At 37.1% G+C, this 22,133-nt stretch overlaps 1 protein-coding gene across 2 annotated transcripts in view; it reads right to left on the bottom strand.

Annotated features, from left to right (window-relative positions):
• Positions 1-1,158, bottom strand: part of NLGN4X (neuroligin 4 X-linked) — a 158,538-nt gene extending 157,380 nt beyond the window's left edge. For both annotated transcript variants that reach the window (XM_057389976.1, XM_057389985.1), the window contains exon 1: positions 791-1,158. The gene's annotated coding sequence lies outside the window, so the exon portion shown is untranslated. The remainder of the gene's footprint in view (positions 1-790) is intronic.
• Positions 1,159-22,133: the final 20,975 nt, after the last annotated feature.

The raw sequence follows: 22,133 nt of genomic DNA, 5'->3' as shown, positions 1-22,133 counted from the left end.
GGGGGGGGAAGAAAACCCAGTATGAAATAGCTCAAGCGAAAGCGGGTGAACCGCTTAATCCAAGAAGAACCAAGATTTCCTCTGAGCAGCCGCCTCCCTTGTAGTTCCCCCCCAACCTCCCCCCACTCGTCCCTGTCACTGTCCCTTTTTGGTTTTTCGTGGCTGTGGTGGTGGCAAGGAAAGTGGTTAACCAAAAACCTACGTGTTGGTTTTGTGTTTCCCTGAAAACCACAGGCGCACACAGAGCATGAGGTACCGCTCCTGCCCCTCTCCGCGCTTGCAAGAAACTGGCTTCGCTCTTTCTCTCTGCCTGTACTGCAGATATTTTTCCCTCCTCTCCTCCACACTCTTCTGTTTATTTCCCTGTAAGGCAGAGCTACTTTGTAAACATCTCACACAAAACCTCAAAGCCTTTCCAAATAGCTGATTGCAGCAAAATGCCTCCAAACAAATTATGGTGCAAGGGGGATATAAGGAACGAGACCGAAGTGGGCAAAAAAGAAATAAATTTGCATAAATATGCATATGTGACAACAAGATCGCGTATGATGGTGGAAATGTCAGAAAGAAAGTATCGCTTTATCATGATGGGAAAAGTAAAAGCACAGACGACTGCAGCAAACTGCTCGCCCTTTGCCAGAGTACCAACTGCAACACCTCTCCCTCTCTTCCCCCACCCTCGCCGAGAAAAAAAAAAAAAAAAAAAAAAAAAAAAGGGGGGGGGGATAGAAAAAGCAACGGAAAAAAAAAATGAAAATGAACACTCAAACTGCAAATCCGGTACTCCTACCTTAACACTGGGATAGCTGCAGAAGCATAGGGGTCTTTTTTACACAGCCAGAATCTTTCAGGAAATCCTCTCGGGCTATCATGCAGCCAGGATTATTCATATACGGTTCCTGCTCTCCTTTTTGGAATCCAATGCGATTGGCTTCTCCAAAGGAATGCAACGACCACGAAAGGGGGGAAAAATTARAAATAACAAGAAGAAAGACAACAACACTGAATTTGAAGGAAACTCGTGTTCTCGGTTGTAAGCGACCTACATTCAGGCAGAAAATTCATTGCAAACGGTGCGAGGGGGAGAGTTGAGTCTGCAAGTAGGAGCTGTGATTGCCTATGCAGAAAGACCGAGCCGCGGAGAGACTGATCTGCAAGGCAAGGGGGGGGGGGGGGGGGGGGGGGGGAGAGGGAGGGGGGAGAGGTCCAGGCTGTACCAGGCGCTCTCCTCCCGCTATTGGCCCAAACTGAATGAAATTCACAAAGCCGCCAGCCAATGGCTCCCCGCAGCCGGCCCAGCGCTACAGAAACCGCATCTCCATCCACAGCCCCCCGCCAAGGAGCRGCGCATCCCCGCGCGGAGCGGCGCCGGCAGAGCCGGGCYGGGYACCGGGGGCTGGACAGGTGGGCACKGCGCACACGGAGCAGGGAGGGTGTCCCTGTTTGTGTGTGTGTGTTCGGGAGGATCGCACCGTTCACACTGCCGATCTCTCTGCTCCGWGCTCATGCACAGCAAGTGCAGTCTTTGTTAACCCTTTTAAGCAGTACTTTCTACAGTACCAGCCTGTTGGTACCATATTCACCCATCTGCGTTTTCATGGAGCTGGTGGTATAATTGCACACAAAGCAATGAAGCATTTTGTTCCTGTTCCCGTCCTCCCACGCAGACATTTGCCCTGTGCCCAGTCGTTTAAACAGATTTCCTATTTTTTTCATAAGGACACCAGTTATTTGATGCTTATATTTTAGTTTGCYAGCCACTAAGCTAGCTAAGCGATGGTCATGTGGGGACCCTGTGGTTATTGCCAACTCTGGTTCACTCCTGWGAACAGTTTCAGACTGAGGGCATTGTAGCAAGTGTATGCTCAGGCCTCCACACACACATTTTGCTTCACTCCACAGCATATGTGCTTGATCAGCTTAATAAAAGCACTGAACACTGTCCTGAGTGTGAGACCCTGGATGAACAACAGGTGGGGATTGCCGGAGTTCTCTGAGAATAAAGCAGAGAACAAAATAAGGAGGTCTTGAAGATCTTGCCATAATTTGAAACAAAAATCATACCTTTATGAGATTTCCTGCCACAACAGTTATATTAGATTCCGTAGGCTGAGTTTTTTAGATTTTCACTTCTGAAAAAGAAAAAAAATCTGCAGCTCTAGATGCTTCATTTCTGCCCCCATGTCAGATCCTCAGTAGAGACCAGATAGTGCTTTGTATATTCTCAGATCTGAATTGTCTGTTGTATTGAGCTTATCAATCATTTCTATGCTTTCCTGTTTCAAGTGGTAAAGGAATATATACTATCTTATCTAAAGATACCATCTAGCAGACAGCAGTAGGCCTGTTGTGTGTCTGTTCTTACACAGTTTTTTGTTTTTGTTTTTTTTTTTTTTATATGGTATGAAGGAATACTTCCTTAAGTGTCACTTAGAAATGTATGTTTCGGTTTTAAATGTTGTAAATCTAAATACAGGTGTAATTCAATGACTAAAAATGTTTTAAAAATGACGATACAGTAGCCACATTACACTGTTAACTTATTTGTCAGTGAGGTAATTATATTTATATTACTTAGTTATATGTTTTGGCTTACTTATATTAAGTTACTCTAGCAGCAGGTGTTCATGCAAGTGAATTTTTCTGCTTTTGTTATTTTAATAATGCACCCACAATGTGCAACCAATCGTATTGCTTGACTGAGTGAATATTTTGACACATTTAGAAAAGATGTCATCTTGCACTGCCATCTGTCCCAAATTTTGCAGGACAGTCTTTATTTTGATGAATATGTCATGCATTTTATAAGATAAATTTGGAGGATATTAAAGTATGTGCTAGTTAATCTGAATAATGATCTTCCACCTATGTTGTATTATGAGAAGGCAATTTGTTACAAGTTATCAAAGGATCATCTGCAATGTTTATAATTAATGTTTGCATCTATGACTTAAATATTCTCAAACACAGCAATAAAACTAAAGTTCCCATAGACCGTACACAAATCTGTGAGTAAAAGGCATTTGGTCAGAACAGCAGAATGTATTCTTCTCCTCTTACAAYTCTCAGAAAACTAAATGTACAGTTKTAATCTGTGGTTTATCTGCAGCAACCCACTGCATATTTATAACTCCAAGCAGGAGTGCAGGAGCAATCATTCAGAGAGAAGAATGCCACTTGCTATATAACACCATCACTTCTYACAAGGTCGCATTGTATTCTAGTACGAACCCTACTTTACTTGTTTTGCTGGTTTTGTTTGGGATAGTTAATTTTATTCACAGTAGCTAGTAGTGGGCTATGATTTGGGTTTGTGCTGGAAAGGATGTTGATAACACAGGGATGTTTTAGTTATTGCTGAGAGCGCTTACACAGCATCAAGGCATTTTCTGCTCCTTATCCCACCCCACCAGGGAGCAGGCTGGGAATACACAAGGAATTGAGGGGGGAGAGAGCCAGGGCAGCTGATGCCAACTGACCCAAGAGGTATCCCACACCATATGGCATCATGCTCAGCTTATAAAGCTGGGGGAAGAAGAAGGAACGGGAGGACATTAAGAGTGATGGTGTTAGTCTTCCAAAGTCACCACTATGCATGATGAAGCCTGGCTTTCCTGGCTGAGCACCTGCCTGCTCGTGKGAAGTGGTGAGTGAATTCCTTGTTTTGCTTTGCTTGCATGTGCAACTTTTGCTTTACCTATTAAACTGTCTTTACCTCAAGCCAAGAGTTTCTCACTTTCACCTTTATGATTCTGTTCCCCTATCCTGTGTGGGGAGTGAGTGAACAACTGCATGGGGCTGTGTAGGGCTTAGCTGCCAAATGGGGTTAAACCACRACAGTTGGGAAATTTAAAGAAATCACAGTACATGACAGTCTGGCTGAGGACARGCCAAACTCTGCTGAGTTCCATCCRATGCAACCTCTTTCTGTGTCAGTCAAACTGAGGCAAAACTTGGCCTCCCATGTCCAATCAATGTAAAATTTTTATGAGTTAATTTCTAAATCAGATAAAGTGTGTTGCATACTAATGATTGAGTTAGTAGTGAAAAAGTATAATAGGGAAGGGGAAAGGGAAGGGGAATGGGAAGGGGTGGGGAGAGGGGAAAAAAGAGGAAGGGATGGGAGGGGACAGAAGAAAAAAAAAGGAGAAGAAAGGGGACAGGAGGGTATCTCCGTTTTGTTTATTTGGTTTGTTATTAATTCAAAACAATTCATATTCAAAATTAACTGAATGGAACCAAATGCAGCTGGCAGCTGGTCACTAGTGGTGTTCCCCAGGATTCATAATTTGGGTCATGTTTAATGTCTTTATCAATGGTTTGGACAAGGGGATCAAATGCATCCTCCCACCAAGTTAGGTGGGAGTGTTGATCTGCTGGAGGGCAGGAAGGCTCTGCAGAGGAAGCTGGAMAGACTGGATTGATGGGCCAAGACGAGTTGTATGAGATTCAATATGGCAAAGTGCTGGGTCCTACCCTTGGGTTGCAGTACCTCCATGCAGTGCTACAGCCTGGGGGAAGAGTGTAGTGAAAATGGCTCTGATTGCAGCTGAAAGGGACTTGGGCCTGCTGACTGACAGCCAGCTGGATGTGAGCCAGCACTGTCCCCAGGTGGCCAAGATGCCATTGGCATCATCTGTATCGAGAACAGGGTGGCCAGCAGTACCAGGGAATTGATTGTCCCCATGTACAAGGGGCTGGTGAGGCCACACCTTGAACCCTCTGTAAAGTTGTGGGCCCTTCGCTTTAAAAGGGACATTGGGGTGGTGGACTGTGTCCACAGAAGGGCAACAAAGCTGGTAAAGGGTCTAGAAAACATRTCCCATGAGGAGTGACTGAGGGAGCTGGGGATATTCAGTCTGGAGAAAAGGATGGTCAGGGGAAACCTCATTGCTCTCTAAAGATGCCTGAAAGGTCATTGCAGTGAGGTGGGGGTTGGTCTCTCTGTCAAGTGAAAGGACAAGAGAAAATGTCCTTAAATTGCACCAGGGGAGGTTCAGATTAGATATTAGGAAAAAAAAAAAAATACTAAAAGAATAGCTGGAATAAGTTGCCCAGGGAGGTGGTGGAGTCACTGTCTCTAGAAGTGTTCAAGAGGTGTCTGGGTGAGGCACTTTCGGATACAGTTTAGGAAGGATTGTGGTGGTGCTGGGTTGATGGTGGGAYTGGATAGCCCTAAGATTGACTCAGCTGCTTAGAGATGGGTGCTAATAATGCCAGTTTTGGGGGCTCAGTCCCTGCACAGGCCATTCATCCAATAGTGGGGATCAATGATCCTTGTGAGTCCCTTCCAGCTCAGAATATTCTGTGATTCTGTGAAGATGGTCTTGAAGGTCTCTTTCAAAGTTGCTGATTCTGTGTGTGAAAATATTAACTTGATGCAGGGCAAGAGGGGCTTTCTACAATTGCATGAATAGAAATTGACTCCTTACCCCTCCCTATTTCCTGCATGGTCTTCTCACTCCAGTTTTAATGTCAATGAACTTAGATTTCTTTTTTGTGCAAGGATAAGTAAGTATGGTCCTGATACACTTTATGAAGTTGGAATAGCACGTTGCAGTAGTTTCATGGTCTGAGGGCTCATCTTCAGTGGACCGAAATCCCGAATGAACCTCACACTCAAGTCACTGGGTGAGTTCACTTTGTGGGTACAAGGGTGATGACACAGAGCAGACATAGTGCTTTGGAAAATGCCAAGTAAGTGAGAACTGCAAAACAAATTAATGCCAAACTGCAGGACACCAGGTCCACCAAGTAAACAATAAAAATCCCGAGATTATTTTGATATGAACATGAAGAAAATTAAGACTTGGGAAAAACAGTAAATGTTTCCTAGTTGAGTAGCCCGAAAGTGCTGCTTATTAAATTTCAAGAAAAATATTTGTTTCCTATGTGTCTTATCTTCTTATAGTTTGCTCATGAAGGAGAAACTTGATTGATAACTATTTTCACAGAAAATTACATAAAGTAACAAAATTACAACATAGAAAAATCACATCTATATTTTGAAATCAAAATATTTCATTTATAATAAAATTAAATGCTTACTGCACTGCTGGCTCTGCTACATGCCAGATAAATAAAAAATACACTGTAGAGTCCCACCTGCATGGCCAATGAGATAATTTCAGAGTAGCACGCTGTGAGAACTAATACTCACTGGAGCTTCCCAAAGATATGTTTGTTATGATACATGCCTTTTTAGTTACATTCTAATTGCATTCTCCCTGCAGATTTTCACTAAAAGTTTTAGTGTTGTTTTCTGACAAAGGTCCAGACCCAAAATATTGCAGACATAGAAAGTAGCACAGAAAGATCACATATTTAAAGTTTTCTTAGAGAACAAATATAGGAATTTGTATTAAAAAACTTCTGAGATGCAACCTTAAATTGCATAAGGCAAGTATAGACATGGATTTTATCAGAGACAATATTTCAATTCTGGAAATTGAAAGTTGAAGCAGTTGATGAGTGCTGGTCCTCCTTGTGTGAAGTCAAAGCTAGAAAATGCCATTAAAATTATCTGCTGGGATACTTCATATCATTTGGCCCAAGTGCTTCATTATTTTGGGTTTTGGTTTGGTTTTTTTTTTTTTTTTTTTTTTTTTTTTTTTTTTTTTTTTTTTTTTTTTTTTTTTTTTAAGCCTTTTACTCACTGCTGAACTAAAGTGTATAAGGTGATTTGGTTATTTTTTTAAAGGTAAATGTATTTCTCATTGTGCTGATTCTACGCTATCTGAGTAAATTTACTTAATGACTCTTACTGTCAGTGTCACATTCCTGGCTTGTAGTCTTAAAAAGCTGAACTTCACTTTGCCRTGTTCTATTAAATTAAAAAACTTTTTAATATTAAGTTCTCTTTCAACTTACATATTTACAGACCATGACTAGTCAACTTTCTAACCTTCTTATTGTTGAGATAATTAGGTTCTGTTTCAYTGGTCTCTTACTACAAAGCAAGCTTTCCAGACTATGGTTCATCCTTGTAAGGATTTTCTCAACTTTCACCATTTATCAATATCTTAAAAAGTATAAACTCTGTAAAAGGGTATGGAATTGCCACTGGAGTCATATTAATACAGCATTTTACTCCAAACTCTTATTTTTTAYTTTTAAAAGGAGTACATTTGATCTTGGTCCTTATATGAGCTGAGAACTCATGTTCCTGGTTACTAATTGTGATTTCAGTGCTTTTTTTTGGTTTACAAAAAAAGCATCTTTCATCTAAAAGTGTGATCTGTGTTCTTAGTTTTAACACAGATATTCTATAAAGAGATCAATTCACAAGAATGTTTCCTAACATCTGTAGAAAAATATTTGGTTGTTGTTGTTATTTTTCACTAGAGATAACATTTGCAAACTTTTCTGCAATTATCAAAACATCTTGCTAAAATGTTACTAAGATCTCATATTCTTAACCATTGCTGATTTTATCCAGAAGAAGAAGGGAATAATAATTAAACAAGGCTAATACTTATTTTGTAAAGGTCCYCCCTAAGTTAACAGTGTGCTTTTCTGAACTGGAAACTGACTYCTGTTTTTGCATACCCTCTCTTTCCATTGATGATCACTCAAAATAAGGTTCTTCCTTTCACCTGAAACTAGACATAATTAGGGACTCAAACTTTTGATCAATATCTAACAATACCACAATACCAGTACTTTGGTAGCGTAGCATCTTTATTCTCCAGAATACCATTCAGAATAAGATAATTTAATTTTGGGATAAATTTAGCAGTTATTTTGGTTTTGGAAGTTTGGATCTATGCAAAAAGGATATCCAGTGAATTTCTGTGCAGTGTACTCTGGACAGTTGAAACCTTGCTGTACCCATGCATTTTTGTGGARACCACAGCATCTAATCAACACAGCACAAGGCCTGAGGTGATATTTATAGCTGTAGTGAGTCAAGAAAATCCCTTTGCACACTCACAGTCTACATCCCTATTGCCMTTTRRGTCTGTACCTCTKCAGGATGAACCYATGTATCTTCTGGATTAGACATTAYACAGGTATMGTGTAATCAGGCTTCTTGAGTGCTATGGTAGTTAATATGATTAATAGCATTAAAAAAGCTCCTACCTCAGGCAAACAGACAAAAACATTCAATAGTAAGTCTAATTATTCCCTRTGCTATATAATCGTCCCATATTTATGGGTTTGTATGGCCAGATTTTGATTCAGATTAATACTTTTGTGACAATTTCCCGTACTATTTACATAAACACAGAAAATACAGTTTGCCATACATAACCATGGAAATCTTGATTTGGTCTTGACAAGTGTGATCAGTAACATTCAGCAATATGAAAGATTGTGTTAACCAGAGGGTAGTAATCCATCCCTGTTTCTATTGTCTTTTAGATTAGAAATKAACACAAAGTACCTTGGAGTAAGACCTTACAAGCTGAGTGCAACCTTTTCATTTTTAAAGTGCAATGCAGACTGGTGAGTTATTAATATTARAAGGAATTATTTATAGCATAATTTAAGGATTACAGAAAATCATGTGCTTAACACCATATGAAATACCAGTTTACCAGTGTATGTGTGGCTCTTTAACTGCATTTGAATAGCACAGGAAGAAGATCAGAAATAYCATTAAATGAAAGCAGAGAGAAATGAAATGCAGTGTCTAAATACCTAAGGTGYATGTCACAGCTCGCATTCATTCACAAGTCAGCTCTCTTCAACAACTAAGTTTTAATCTACAGCCACAATGTTAAGGATGTGGATGTTCAAAACCAAACACAATAGCTCTGCAGATAATTCCTTTGACAACTTGTGGTCTGTAAGACGTTGGTCATAGACCTGTGGACTTCAAAAGAACACTATAGCTGCGAGCTTCAAACACCAAGTAAATCATCTCAAAAAGTCACTTAGAAGCTGTTAGAAAACCTCAACTTTTGGACTACAACGAGAGACAATTAGAAGATCAGAAGTGTTGGAACTATTTTCCACTTTGCAAAATAATTACATAAAAGGCAATCTCGGYAGTAGGTAGTGATATCTATTTCCAAATGCTTTTCTCACTGGATTATATTGTTCATGCTTTTCCTAGGCAAAATTATCCTGTTTTTTTCGCTACCCAAAGAAYAGTTTCAGCTGGAATGTGGAGAGTGCTTTCTCTCCAAACTAACATCTATTGTATTSCTGCCTATTGAGAATATATTTTTGAAAGTCCACAGACTGATGAAAGCATTGAATCCACGTCTCACAACTTCTCTCACTGAATACTTGAGCAAAAAGAGCTATTACATAGTGACCAGGCAATTCTGGAAGCATGAATGTCTCTGACAGTGCTTTCATAAGAAGATCTGCTTACACATRAATATTCTTTGAAATGCTTCGAGTAGCAACCACTTACCAGGCCTGAGTGTGAGATCCCCAGGCTATGAGAGCATTGTCAAGTTCTGCTTGTCAGCTGAGCCACCTATTCATCAGCACATTGTTAGCCCATTCCAAATGTGGGGCAATTTCTTTCACACAGATTTTAAGTGTTTTACGTTGTAATTGAAAGAGCTAAAGGCATTTTCAGACAAGCACTGGCGAAACTAACTCCAGCTTTAGTGCCATACCTCTGACAGAGATCATCATTCCCTGAAATTAAATTAGCAAAAGAAAAGTTTGCATATGCATTAACCACTTAGCATAAGGCAACACACCAGATTAAATGGACAGCRAATAGTGGTTTAAACTAACCTGTAGGAGAAAAGAAATATTTGTTCTGCCACACTGACTGTAAAGGATGGTCTTCAGCAGCAGAAAAAAGAGCAAACAACTTGGTATGGGGGAATAATGTCTCAAACTGTGTCTGTTGGTGCTGTTTGCTAAGTGAAAGAAAATTGGAGTGCTAACAGACCRCATAAGCTCAGCCAATGTGAGGAAAGTCATTAAGCCACAGAAATTTGGTAACATTTGTTTGTGTGCCCACAGTTAATTCTCTGTGGCTCTGGCTGAGTTTAGGAGGTCAGGTACAAGCTCTTCATGCAGAGTCAGTCAGGAAAGACCAGAGAGAATCTCATAAACCTAAATGGGAAGTACCTCATGAATTTAGGTACTAAAGTACAGRCAAGCTCCTCTGAGTAACAATTTTACAGGAGTCTGACTACCTCAGACTCACTACTTCAGTCTGTGAACCATTTAAAAAAAATATCTTAATTTAGGATATGAAATGATATGAGATTGCTTGACTGAAGAAAAAGAGTTTGAAAAAAAAATCCCTGACATAAATAAACATACCAAACCACTGAATGGGTTAAATTTGTTATGTCCAAGACACTGCCAAATCTTGAGCTAAGAACAGGAAGTTTATTGGCAATTTTCTCAAAGAGGAGGAATTCAATGATGAAATGTGAGCCATTTGTCTTCCCAGCCATTAAAGGAAATTCACTTTAAGGATTTTTCTGGAGTGGTAGCTTCTGCTGCTGTGCCCATTTTAATTTATCAGTGTGTCTGCTGGTAGTATTATCATCAGTAGGAGCTCAGGTGRACTTCCATTAGTGCTATCACAGTACTCATTGGCAAAATATTCCACTGACCTAGACAGRATCTATGGAAAGCTTTCAAAGCCTCATCTGCAGTAGATATTTTTTCTGCTAATTATTTCCAGCAAGTATGTAAGATAATTGCTCAGGATGAGTTATCTAGAGAAAGGCAAGTACAACAAACACACTTAATAAATAAAACAGTGTCAGTCATCATCATGTTCATTTATTTATAGACCATATCCTTCTCAACTTTCATCTTCTTGTGTAATATTTAGAATATAAAATTTCTGGCTGAGAGAATTTCTTCCTTATCTCCACTCAGGTATTAGCTTTGATTGGTGTCTTTGGACACCATCACAATACACATGTTTAAAACTAACATACCTGTGTGTAATAAATGTGAGTAGGCACAGTTATTTAACCATATGTTGCATTAGTTTTATTAGCAGCTGTGTTTCAGCAACCCTTGATCACTCAGTGGAATCAAGAGAGCATGAAGAAGGTGGTGGATTTCTATCATGTTTTTTCATAACTCTCAAAAAGTTTTGCACCTTTAAAAGTTCATTCACCAGGACTAAAGGTGGAAAAGAATGTTTTCCTCTTTGCTTCAGCTAAGTCAGTTAAGCTAGCGAGGTGGGAAGGAAATGCTGCATTCTGGAAAATGCTAACAGAGTGTGCGTAGATTTTCGTACACCTTTTGCATAATTGTTGGTTCAATACTTTAAAAAAGCTTTTCTCTTGCTCTTTTGGATACCAATACATATAGAGAGATGATAACTAACATAATGATTTGATGATAACTAAATAATAAAGAGATGATAACTAAATAATTTCTTAAACCTGAATTCCTTGAAATGTAAAGCAACAGCTAGTATTGACACTATTACTGCTGTTGCCTCCATGTGGGTTGATCTTTGCAGTTTGGGAGACCACAATGAATATACCAATTCTGTATTGATACTCTAAGTTAGATATGGGAATTATCATCAAATAATTTCTCTCAAATTACAAAGAAATACATGAAAGAAAATACAAAGAAAGACATGATTTAGCTCTCGTAAACTACTTTGTTTGTCCTACTTAATGTGCAGAGTGAAGCCAGCAGAGCTGAGGTTTTAGGCATCTAGAGGAATAATAAAAAAAAAAAAAATTCAAGTTGATGACCTGAGGTTACATGAAGTGACATGTGACTTGATAAGATCACCAAAAACTTTTTTAAAAAGTGTGTTCACTTGCAAGTTTGATTTGGAGGAATCAGGTTTTCAGATGGGAGCTGATACATTTGAACACTGCTTGCAGCTCTTAAGGTCTATTCAGAAGGTGATTTCTAAGTGTTCTGGTTTAAAAGATCTGATTATTCATGAGATTATCACAGGTCCTGCCACTCTTTGAGGTGCTGCCAAATCATAGCAAGGTCAGCAGAATGGGTAGCATATCTRCTCCTCACTTTCAGTTTACTGCTTTTCTGTTAAGCAAGGCTAGCATTCATTGTTATAAGTGACAACTCTTTTTTGTTAATAACAGTCTACAGCAGTTTACCTGTATACAYTGGGCTATGAATGAAAAAGGAAAAAAATTCCCATTTATGGATCCCTTTGGACTTGATTCGATTTGCTGCAGGAGCATTACATTCTTATCAGAAACACATTTTGAGTCATTCCAGGCTTTGCCCATCACAAATAAAACTTGCTTCACTCTGGCAATAGAAGAGAATTGAATGATATCTTCAGGCAGGAGAATCTCGATGCAAGCAATCATTGACTTTTTGCCAACACCAGACATTGTAAGGATATGTCAGAGGTGGAAGGGGCTTGAGCAGTGGGCACTGAGTGTTCCTTTCTGGCAGAGCAGCTCCTTGGGCATTTGTGTCTGTCAGTGCAGATGACATAAACCCGAAGGCCGTGCTAGAGGCCAGCTGGATCCAGCCAGCACTCAAAATCTAATTTGTACATTGAACACTGTGCATGGTATGGACGTGCCATGTGTGCCTACTGTTTGCCTCTACTGAGCAATTTCAGCCATAGGCAACCTTTCTGTTCTAAACAGAGACAAAATAACTGAAGATGATAACAGATTTGCTGGTTTGCCACAAGCTAACACATCTTCATGATTTTTTTTAATGGCTTGTGCTTTCTAATCRCTCTAATCCCAGCTGAGAACTCAGATTTGTAAATAGTGATATAAAAATAATCTTATTTAGAATCTGTGCTACATTTGTCAGTAGCTGACAAACCTAATAACACACCATAAGCAATAGATGTGAATCAATTGACCTAAAAATATTCAGACTTCCAGACAAAAGGCATATTCTTTTGATAGGTTATACTTCTTCTGAGTGAAAAAAAAATAATAAAAAGAAAACTAATGCATCTTACAGTAAACACTTGGTGCTAGCCAGTAAGCAAACTCCAATCTATAGGAATCCTATGGATTAATTACAATTATGATGTCTGCTTTTATTTCAACTGCCTTTCCATATTTGGCATTTATTTTACTGTGTTTAATTCAAAACTTTGTTAGAAAATAACCTGTGGGAATCAATTAGCAAAGAAGCCAGAATGTTATAGTATCAGATATAATTGTGTAGGATTATCTGATATTGGCACTATTAAAGTCAGTATCAAAGGCAAGGTAATGAAAAACTGATTTTGGTGTTTCACCTAGCACTAAAAAGAGGAAGAAAAAATATTTTAAGGGATTACTATTTGTTTTCTTTTTCCTCACATAGACCGCACATTGGATTGAAAACCTGCTGCTATTTTCYATGATAAAAGTATTTGTACTAAGTAGTTAAGATTGAGGTCAGATTTGCATTGCATGGTCTATACCTAATGAGAAGACAATCCTTATCCCAAAAACTGTGTGATCCATGTAAAGAGTAGTGGAAAGATTCCCTTTGACTTTAGCACACATAAAATTGTTCTCTAAGTATGACTGGAATGTTTGATCATTTAATAGTGCATGCTTTGGTCAGCTCGTGAACGAGGAGTGAGAAAGAAGGCTTTCTTCCTCCTAAGTCATAAATAATTATAACATTTCAAATATTGCCACTTGTTCTTTTGTTATGACAATCAAAAAATAATAGTTTTTTGCACCAAAAAGAAGACCAAACACAAGTAAAAAAAAAAATAGAAAAAAAGCAAGAATCTAAAAATTAGTATTTTTGATACATTAATGCACTATCAGTCATTCTGGAGATAATAAATTATTTTCCATAAGCATATTTCAAACCCTGTGGAAAAAAAAATCCTTACAAAATAAAAATCACTCCTTTTATAAAAATTAAAAACTATTATGATCAACTGATATTTATTATAGGGATTTGGTGATACTGAAGCTAAATATGTATCCAGATCAATAGGTCTTTCATTTCGCCTGATCAGTGTAAWGTAATTGAATAATTATTGCTTATTCAAACTAGTTTAGTCTAAATTTTCATTAGCTGTACTCTCTTCCTTTCTCAGAATCTTTTAAAAGCTATCATAGAGTTTTGACAAAAAGGAGAACAAAAAGAAGCATGGTCAGACCCATTCAGTAGATCCTTCTGTGCCTAATTAYTGTCACAAATTGAATAACTAAAATTATAAAGTAGTCTTTCTCTGACTTCTGCTGTAGCAATATACTGTGGCAGTTCTTTCCTTTAATTTTGGTGAYTGGTGTCTGCTAAATGGCCATCATACTTAAAATTAAGAACATTATAGAGAAAGGTTAATGACTGCTACTATATTCAGCATATATTTGTGATACTGCAGGCTTTCATTGCCAAGATATTCCCATGGGAAATTTTGTAGTGTCCTTCTTTAAATGCTTCTAAAGTCCAGATTTAACCAATAAATATATTTCATCATTGAATCTTAGTCTTGAAGCAAATATGTACGAACTTTTTAGAGGAGTAGATATTGAGAATTTAAATCTTTGTAGTACCCCAGCATTTCAGATGAAAACCCTGTGCATGTCATTAAAACACTGAGAAAAAATAAAATTCCATTTTTGTTTCCTTGATATCAGAGGGACGTATCATATTTCTTTACAAAGTTAAAGTGTTGCACTCTTTGTGCATGATCCTTCAGCATCATAATATAGGTATACAACTGACTGCATGCAAAGAAATATTTACACTATACTAAAAATAAAGCCCTCTGAAATATTTGCAGTTCTATTCATAACACTTAGAAGCTTTCAAAAGTTGTTTGACAAATATAGATGGTTTTTTTTCATTAATGAAAGAATCTCATTTACTGCAATACTTCCCAATTACACAGAGTGTACAGGACACTGTTATGTTTAGAATGTGCAGAAATTAAAAGCAAACACAAGACAGTTTCCATTCTCTCTGTTTTACAGCTGTATCAGAAGATAAAATGCTGACTTTTCAATTAGCCAAATGGACTAGAGAATTCTTAGCATGTTTCTGATTCCCAATTCAGAAATATCAAACCTAAATTTGCCAGCAGCCTTGGGTCAGTTTGAATCTTCCATTATTATCAGTTTAAGTACACAGAAACATCTTTGTGAAGTCAAATGACTTTGAGGTCATGCCCCTGAAATAAATACTAAGTTTGTGAGTCATTGCATTATGAGCTAGTTCTTTAGAGCAAAAGATTCTCTCTCAGTCACATTTGGTCAGCAGAGGCTGGCTTGATATTGTCCAGCCCTAAAAATAATGAGTAGAATGGTGAGAAAAGTAAAGACAAACATTATTTGGAACAAAATGGAACCAAGTCATGACAAGGAGCTCCCAGATCAAAAAGGAGGTCCTTAGAATGCYATCTGGTCCTAAATATGTTCTGTCTATTACTGAGTTGAACAGGCAAAACTTTGGACAAATATGTGYGCCTATACAGATACAAAACCTGTTTATATATTTCATAGATCAGTAATATGATGCACATTCATGGTCCTTGTTCTTATTGTTCTTTCTCATATGAAGAAAAGCGCTAACATTTTAGTAATATTAATGTAGGAAATTTGAAGGAAAATAATATTTCAAAGGGGGGATTTTGTGAGATATTTTCATATATTTAAAAGCAATTCTGTAAGTGTTATAGTTATGCAAGAGGGCATGTTGGCATATAAACAAACTCAGAATCGCATCAAATTTTGTTTCAAATTTTGAATGTAATGTAAAGTCATATAACTATTCCGAATCTTATTGTTGTGTCTGTGTCAAWTAATTTGATTACTTGGTGAAGAAAATCAGCCAGACAAAAAAAAAACAATTAATGTTTATTGGCTGAAAAGAGTGAGAGACTAGGAGTTATAATAATTTCACCCCAAACAGTAGATATAGGTTTGCCACTGATCATAAAGAGTTACTATAACAAGGGAAGTATTTTTCTTTCAGTTTTAATTTTTTTTTTTTTTWAAWTTTGAATACTAATTTTCCACATGACGTCTATTATTCTTCATTCTGAAATTGTATTTTATATATCATAATGAATTTTAGGGATTCCAAAACTTTTGATCCTACCTGTACAATGCAGCATTTTTTCTTAGCGACATGAAACCTCTGTTCATGGATATGTTTGAGTGAGGGGGGGAGAGCAAACTGGTTTCAGAAACTTTTGGAAGAATTTCAGAGTATGACTTCAGAAATCTTTGAAACGCATTGTAGATTCGTGTAAGTTGTGAAATGTACCCAACTAAATGTCTCCTCATTCCTTACCCTGTCACAACCAGTGTGCAACTGGTGGTCAAATCTATGTGGAAAGASCTGGTTGGAGATGCGTTATTAGCAGGACATATAATCCTCTCCTAATTTAGCAGAATCAGAGTTGTGTAACCAGCAGCAGATGTTAAGAAAATCTTGTAATTAGTTTCTAAAAGTTTCCTTCAGTAACCATTTCATGATATTACACTAATGAATTTATATGCTCGAAGCAGAAGTTAGAAGACACCACAAAGAAAACTTTAACTAAAAATATTGCTCAATGTCTAAAAGCCTCTTGAAAGAGATCACATTTCCATACTTTAAAGTGAAGCATTGGTCAGATATGATCTCAGTCTGGAAAGATTCTCTGCAAGCTCAGAACAAGGGTTAAGTACACAAAAATTGTAGCTATGATAGTTATGCACAAATATGATGCATTATCTCTTTTTTGGTCATCATAGAGACATCCCAAATCTCATAACTGCACTGAGTGGAAGCTTAAATAGACCCATCAACTTAAATTCCACATGCTGCTGAGTGTAAAATTGTATTTCATGTGAAAAATGACTCTAGAATTTGTCTGAAATTTAAGAGAGCAGGTTAAACAAGACAGCAAGACAAACTTTATTGTCTGTAGCACAAAACCCCCCAGTTTCATAAAACACCTGGACAAGTCCCTGTTCTTACACAGTTAAAGTCAAATATCCAAAGCCAGTGATGAAATTAGTATAGCTGTATCTATTATATGTGTGGAAAAGCTTTCACACCCTGCAGATGAAGTTACTATTATAATATCCCATAGATATATTAACAATATTACTCTTGTGTCAGTTAGAATTGCACTGCAGGTCTTAATAACATAGTAAATATTCTTGGCCATAATGGAATAGTGATGCTTGTCAGTACAAGATACTGCTTTTTTTATATGGTATGTATTTCATCAATAGAGTTATGAAGACACATAATACCTTGCATATGTTTTCTTCCAAATTATAAATGAATACATAAATACTGTAGCTGAATACAGTAAATAATCAACAAAAAACAGATCAAAAAGGAAGGTGTAATACTGTGCATTTGAGTAAGGGTTGAATTAATAAAGTGTGTATTAATATTTGTTGATGCGGTTTTAAAGCTCCATGGGAGGATAAAGGAGATTTTATACTGTGAAGACGTGAAAAGTGCCTCAAAGGAGTTTTCAATTTCTTTTAAAGTTTGGCTTCTATTATAAGAATACAATTAAATGCRAACAGATATAATTTTCTTTAAAGACAGAAGACTGTACAAATGAGGTGCTGAGTGACAGGAATGTATAACAGCACAAGAGATGAGTGGAAGAAAACATTTACTAACTACATCTGTATGAAGAGAAAATAATTCTGCATCAAGATGGTGCATTCATCAAAAAAACAGAATCATTTTTCAGTTTAAAGCTGTCGATTTTCTTTCAGTCAAAGACTTGGTGTAGCATAAAAACCGAAAACTACTACAAAACAAAACCTGGAGTCCTTACTGAACTTTTTGGTTAAACAAATGTCACAGTTTCTTTGAAAAAAAATCAAAGTGTGAATGTTGGATAAGTTTAAGTGACAAGCATATGTAGTGCATTCATGAGAGAAGAATTAAAGAAAATTCTTTTAATACCTTATGTAATAACTAGATCAGGTTTTCTTACCTAAAGCAGAAAAATTGATGTTGGGCATAGTAACAGCAAGAAGCTGTACATAAAACAAGGAAATGGCTCACTGGGTCATCCCAAAGTCTCTGTGGCCAAATATTGGTGGTAGTAGCAAAAGGAAACCCTATCTGAACATCTGACTTTGGTCACTTTCTCTTTTTCACTGGCTTTGTCCTTATCCAATATCTCCATCTGTTGTGTTAGACAATCTAGATAGGTCACTGCAGGCTGGTCCTTTCCATGTCCACTTATTGATCTGTTGCACACAAATTTTTCTAGACCCTTTATGACCCTACTGATAACATCTGTCACCACAGTGGCAATAAAATAAAATGGATGTTTGATTATAGTGAGAAAATGCTTAACAGAAAAGTCCCAGCTCAGTGCTGGGAATATAGAATACACGTAAATCACTTGGTAATTACGGTTTTTAAACCTTACCTACAGCTCTCCTRTGGTTGATGGGGACTAGTTGTTCCTTCTCCATATTTTTGCTTCCTTGGAATTTGAGCATGCATCCTTTACAATGAAGAAGTTTTAATGCAGTTCAGCTTTTTGAAGTGCTTTTGTATGTTACAGAAATAGTAAATATACAAGTAAATACAAGTAAAATGTATCTCCTGTGTTTTCCTATTTGACCAACATGCTTTGGAAAAGGCTGGCAGAGCATATTGAAGTTTGTTTACACGCAGTGTTTAACTTACTGAGACAATAAAGAACAAAAGGAAAATAAAACTGGGATCTCCACTTTCTGTTTGGAAAGATTTGCTCTATAGAAGCAGAGAAGATGAAAACTGGCGTGCAACAGCAAAGCTATTACTAAAACCATTGGTTGTTAGATGATGAAGAAGGAGGAATGAAATACAATATTGCTAATAGGGACTTATTCAGCAAATATGTGACCATTTTGTTAGYAAAATTGAATTTTCTTTAACTAAGTGCATTAGTTTAGTGTTAATACTGTCTTCAGTACTAACATTTTGATTGAACTGTGGAAGTTTAGAATAAATACCTAAAGGAAAAATTGTTCATATTTGCAAAGAAGTATGGATTAGAGAAAAGATGTAGGACAAATCCCTAAGTCCTTAGTTGGGCAAAGCTCCTGTTTGTCTCAGTGGTATTGCTGCTCAGATAATTGTTGCATGCAGAGATTTTAATCTGATTAATGAGGTATGGAAATATATACCAGAGCAAGGCAGATAAACTGTCATAYAGCTTCTGATTTCAGAACCAAAAATCAGGTTGGATTAGAATTTCTATCACTCTATATTATGTTTTTACATTTTCATATAATTACAGGTGTAAATGGCAAGAGCTTCAAAAGAGTTTTTTTAAGTGTAATAAGTTTTCTTCTGTGCCAGTATTTCAGCAATGCCTGTTACCAATTAAGACTGAATGACTTCGCTTCCATCAGACCATAAGTGAATTAATCTGAACCTGTGGCCGAGTTCACATATCCCAGCCTAGACAGCAGCCAATTTCTGTATTCCACGAATACTCACGCCTGTCACAAGCTGTCTGCATCCAGTTTCTAAGGAAATTGGTGTGCAGACTGGCTCATTCCATATTTAACGCTAGCTTCAGCAGTAATTAAAAATTAGGAGAGATCTTCAGGAAATCAATTAATTATGTATGCAAAGTGCACCGACTAAATTTGGACGCACAATTAGATGACTAATCATAGATTTAAAAGGTTGAGAATGGCAGTTGCACACTTATAAGGATGATGGTGACCTATCCCATCCCCGATACCTATGCTTTCCTGTTTAGATCTACTAAGATCAGATTGACAGGTATTTGACACACCTGTATAAAAAAGATAATGCCTGAGAAATGTTTACACCAGCAATACTAGCAAGTGTCAACATCAAGGGTCCAGAAACTTCAATACCTGAGTCTCTTTGCTTACTAATGGGAATATCTCAAGTTTTGCAGACGTTGAATGTAAGTCTCTCCAGAAACTTGTCTTTTGAATAAATCAGTTACTGAAAAATTAACTTCCATTTGGGCTGACAGGCAGGGTTGTATTTATGCATATGAAACATGGGAGGAATGATAAGCTACATCTGTCTTGAAACCATTATGCCATTTTCAAACCAGTTATTTAAAGGCAAATACCAACAAATTTAAGAATAAATTGTTACTTCTGCATGTTCTGCTCTATTTCCCAGGGTGACATCACAACATGTTGATCTCTAGTCATTTGACAACTGTAATAAGCTACTGCCTAACCATCTGACTAGCTCACCCCAGATTAATTCCAGTTTTATCTTTTCAGGGATCACTTAATCTTCTGATGGAAGTTCCCAGTACAGTTAAATTTGGTTTGCATGAAAACTTCAGTTTTATAATACAATCAGTTCTTGCCAGTTCACTCACAGCCTTTTTCAAGATTTTCTGTTTTGTTTCACTTTGTTGTGTTTTGTTTAATAAGCCCATAACCAGATCATACAACCACAGTGGAAGTGTGGCATTTCTCGCTGTTTAAGTGCAAGCATGAAGCGCACAACAGCTGTCATCTGCTGTTAAAGGGTTTTCATTCAGCAGATTAAAGGTACAGAACGGGGGTTCCTCAGGTCACAGAGCAACTGAGTGATAAGGGTGGATGACAAGCACTCACTTCTACCAGAGTGTGTTTCAGCTTCCACTGCTTTTCTATGGAAAAAAATAGCTCTCTCATACATCTCACTACAGAAAAAAAATAGTTCATGATTATTAAAAAAGAAAAGAAATAAAAAAAATAAGAGGAGCAGACTAGGTTTCTGCTTATTTTTCCCTAGTAGTTTTTGTTTCACTGCTTTTTTAATCACCTGACATAATACCTAATGTGAGTGAAATATAAGCCTGAAGGCAGACTATGTATCTATTTAAAGGAATATTAAGTCACATTAAATACCAAAATATAACAAACAATATCATATGCCAGTCCAAWACTGAAAAGTTTGGGTASGAAAAAGTGAAATTCTTAGTTTCAYCATTTAGATATTCTTATGTGTGGGAAGTATTTCCCGTGAGAAATATCACTGTTGGTGTGGTCATGTTTGCCATTTTTATGGCCTTTCCCTCCCATTAAATGGGAGAAATATTGAGGACATAGGCCAAATTCCCATGCTGTAATCTACAGTGAGKTATATTTTACTCGGAAAGTAATCTTTAGTAATCATATTCTCTTGAATGGATCAATTTGGAAATAAAATACCAGCCAAGTCAGTCAGAACCTTTCCTTCTCTTTAGATAGAATAATGTTCCTGCAAGATAAGTGTTAACAAGATCAGAAAATTCCTTAGAGAAGCCCCTCCAAGGCATACTCCTATCAGAAATCTGGCAAGTTAAACTCTSTCTTGTCCACCAATAGAATTTCATGATCCTCCCAAGTGAGTAGAACAATAGAAAGGAGGAATTGATTGAATAGGACCATGAAGATGATATTTGAAGTTATTACAGACAGGATATCCAGAATCAAAATGTGAAGGATACTATACAATACACGTAGTGGATAGTGCTTCCCTTGGTAAGTATTTCTGTTCATCTCATTCTACTAAACATTTCAAATATCAAACTCTGTCCAATTCATCTTCCATCTAGAAATTGAGCACAGTGACTATAGTGACAACATTGTGTAAATCAGTCTTTTCCATACYATACATGAGTCATGCTTGTGATGTCCTGCAAATATTATTGAGGGCCCAAACTTTCTCCTTTATGTGCTGTGTTATTCTCCTCTACAATTCCCATGCAATACAGTTCTGTACAATAAGGAAGATAAAGATTATTCATCCTAACAGTACACTAATGCTTTCTTTAAGGACTTCCATATTTTCATGCATTTTTATGAACTGAAGAAATTTTTTGAACACTYTGAGCATGCTTTTATTACTTTGGTTTTACTAGTAAGCTAGAACAACAGCATCAAAGTAGACTTCAGTACTTCATTTTCTTGTATTATATGTGACTAGGGGGTTCCAGCAATGCTACTTTACCATTGCTTTAATCAAAAGGAAAACTTTCATGAGTGAGTGAGATGCAAGTGCATTCATCTAGCACTCTTCTGAGACGTATGTTTTCAATGTACTGATCCACCTCACATGCACTACTAGTTAAAAATATAGTCATCTTATGCTTCTGACAAAAACAAAATAGTGTCAGATTATAAGATATAGAGATGGAGTGAAAACTACTTCTAATAGGGATTCAACTGCCTCAAATATTCTGTCACACCTTCAATCTTCAGAAAATCTCATTTTACAATCYGGTTTAAAACAATTGACATCAGTCTCATGTAATTATCATAAAGGTCCAGAACTGAAAACATATT

This window comes from Malurus melanocephalus, unplaced genomic scaffold, assembly GCF_030028575.1.
Source record: "Malurus melanocephalus ecotype Western Australia unplaced genomic scaffold, MMel_1.1 scaffold_1, whole genome shotgun sequence".
Classification (NCBI taxonomy): domain Eukaryota; kingdom Metazoa; phylum Chordata; class Aves; order Passeriformes; family Maluridae; genus Malurus; species Malurus melanocephalus.
This window is presented reverse-complemented; position numbering and strand designations above follow the sequence as displayed.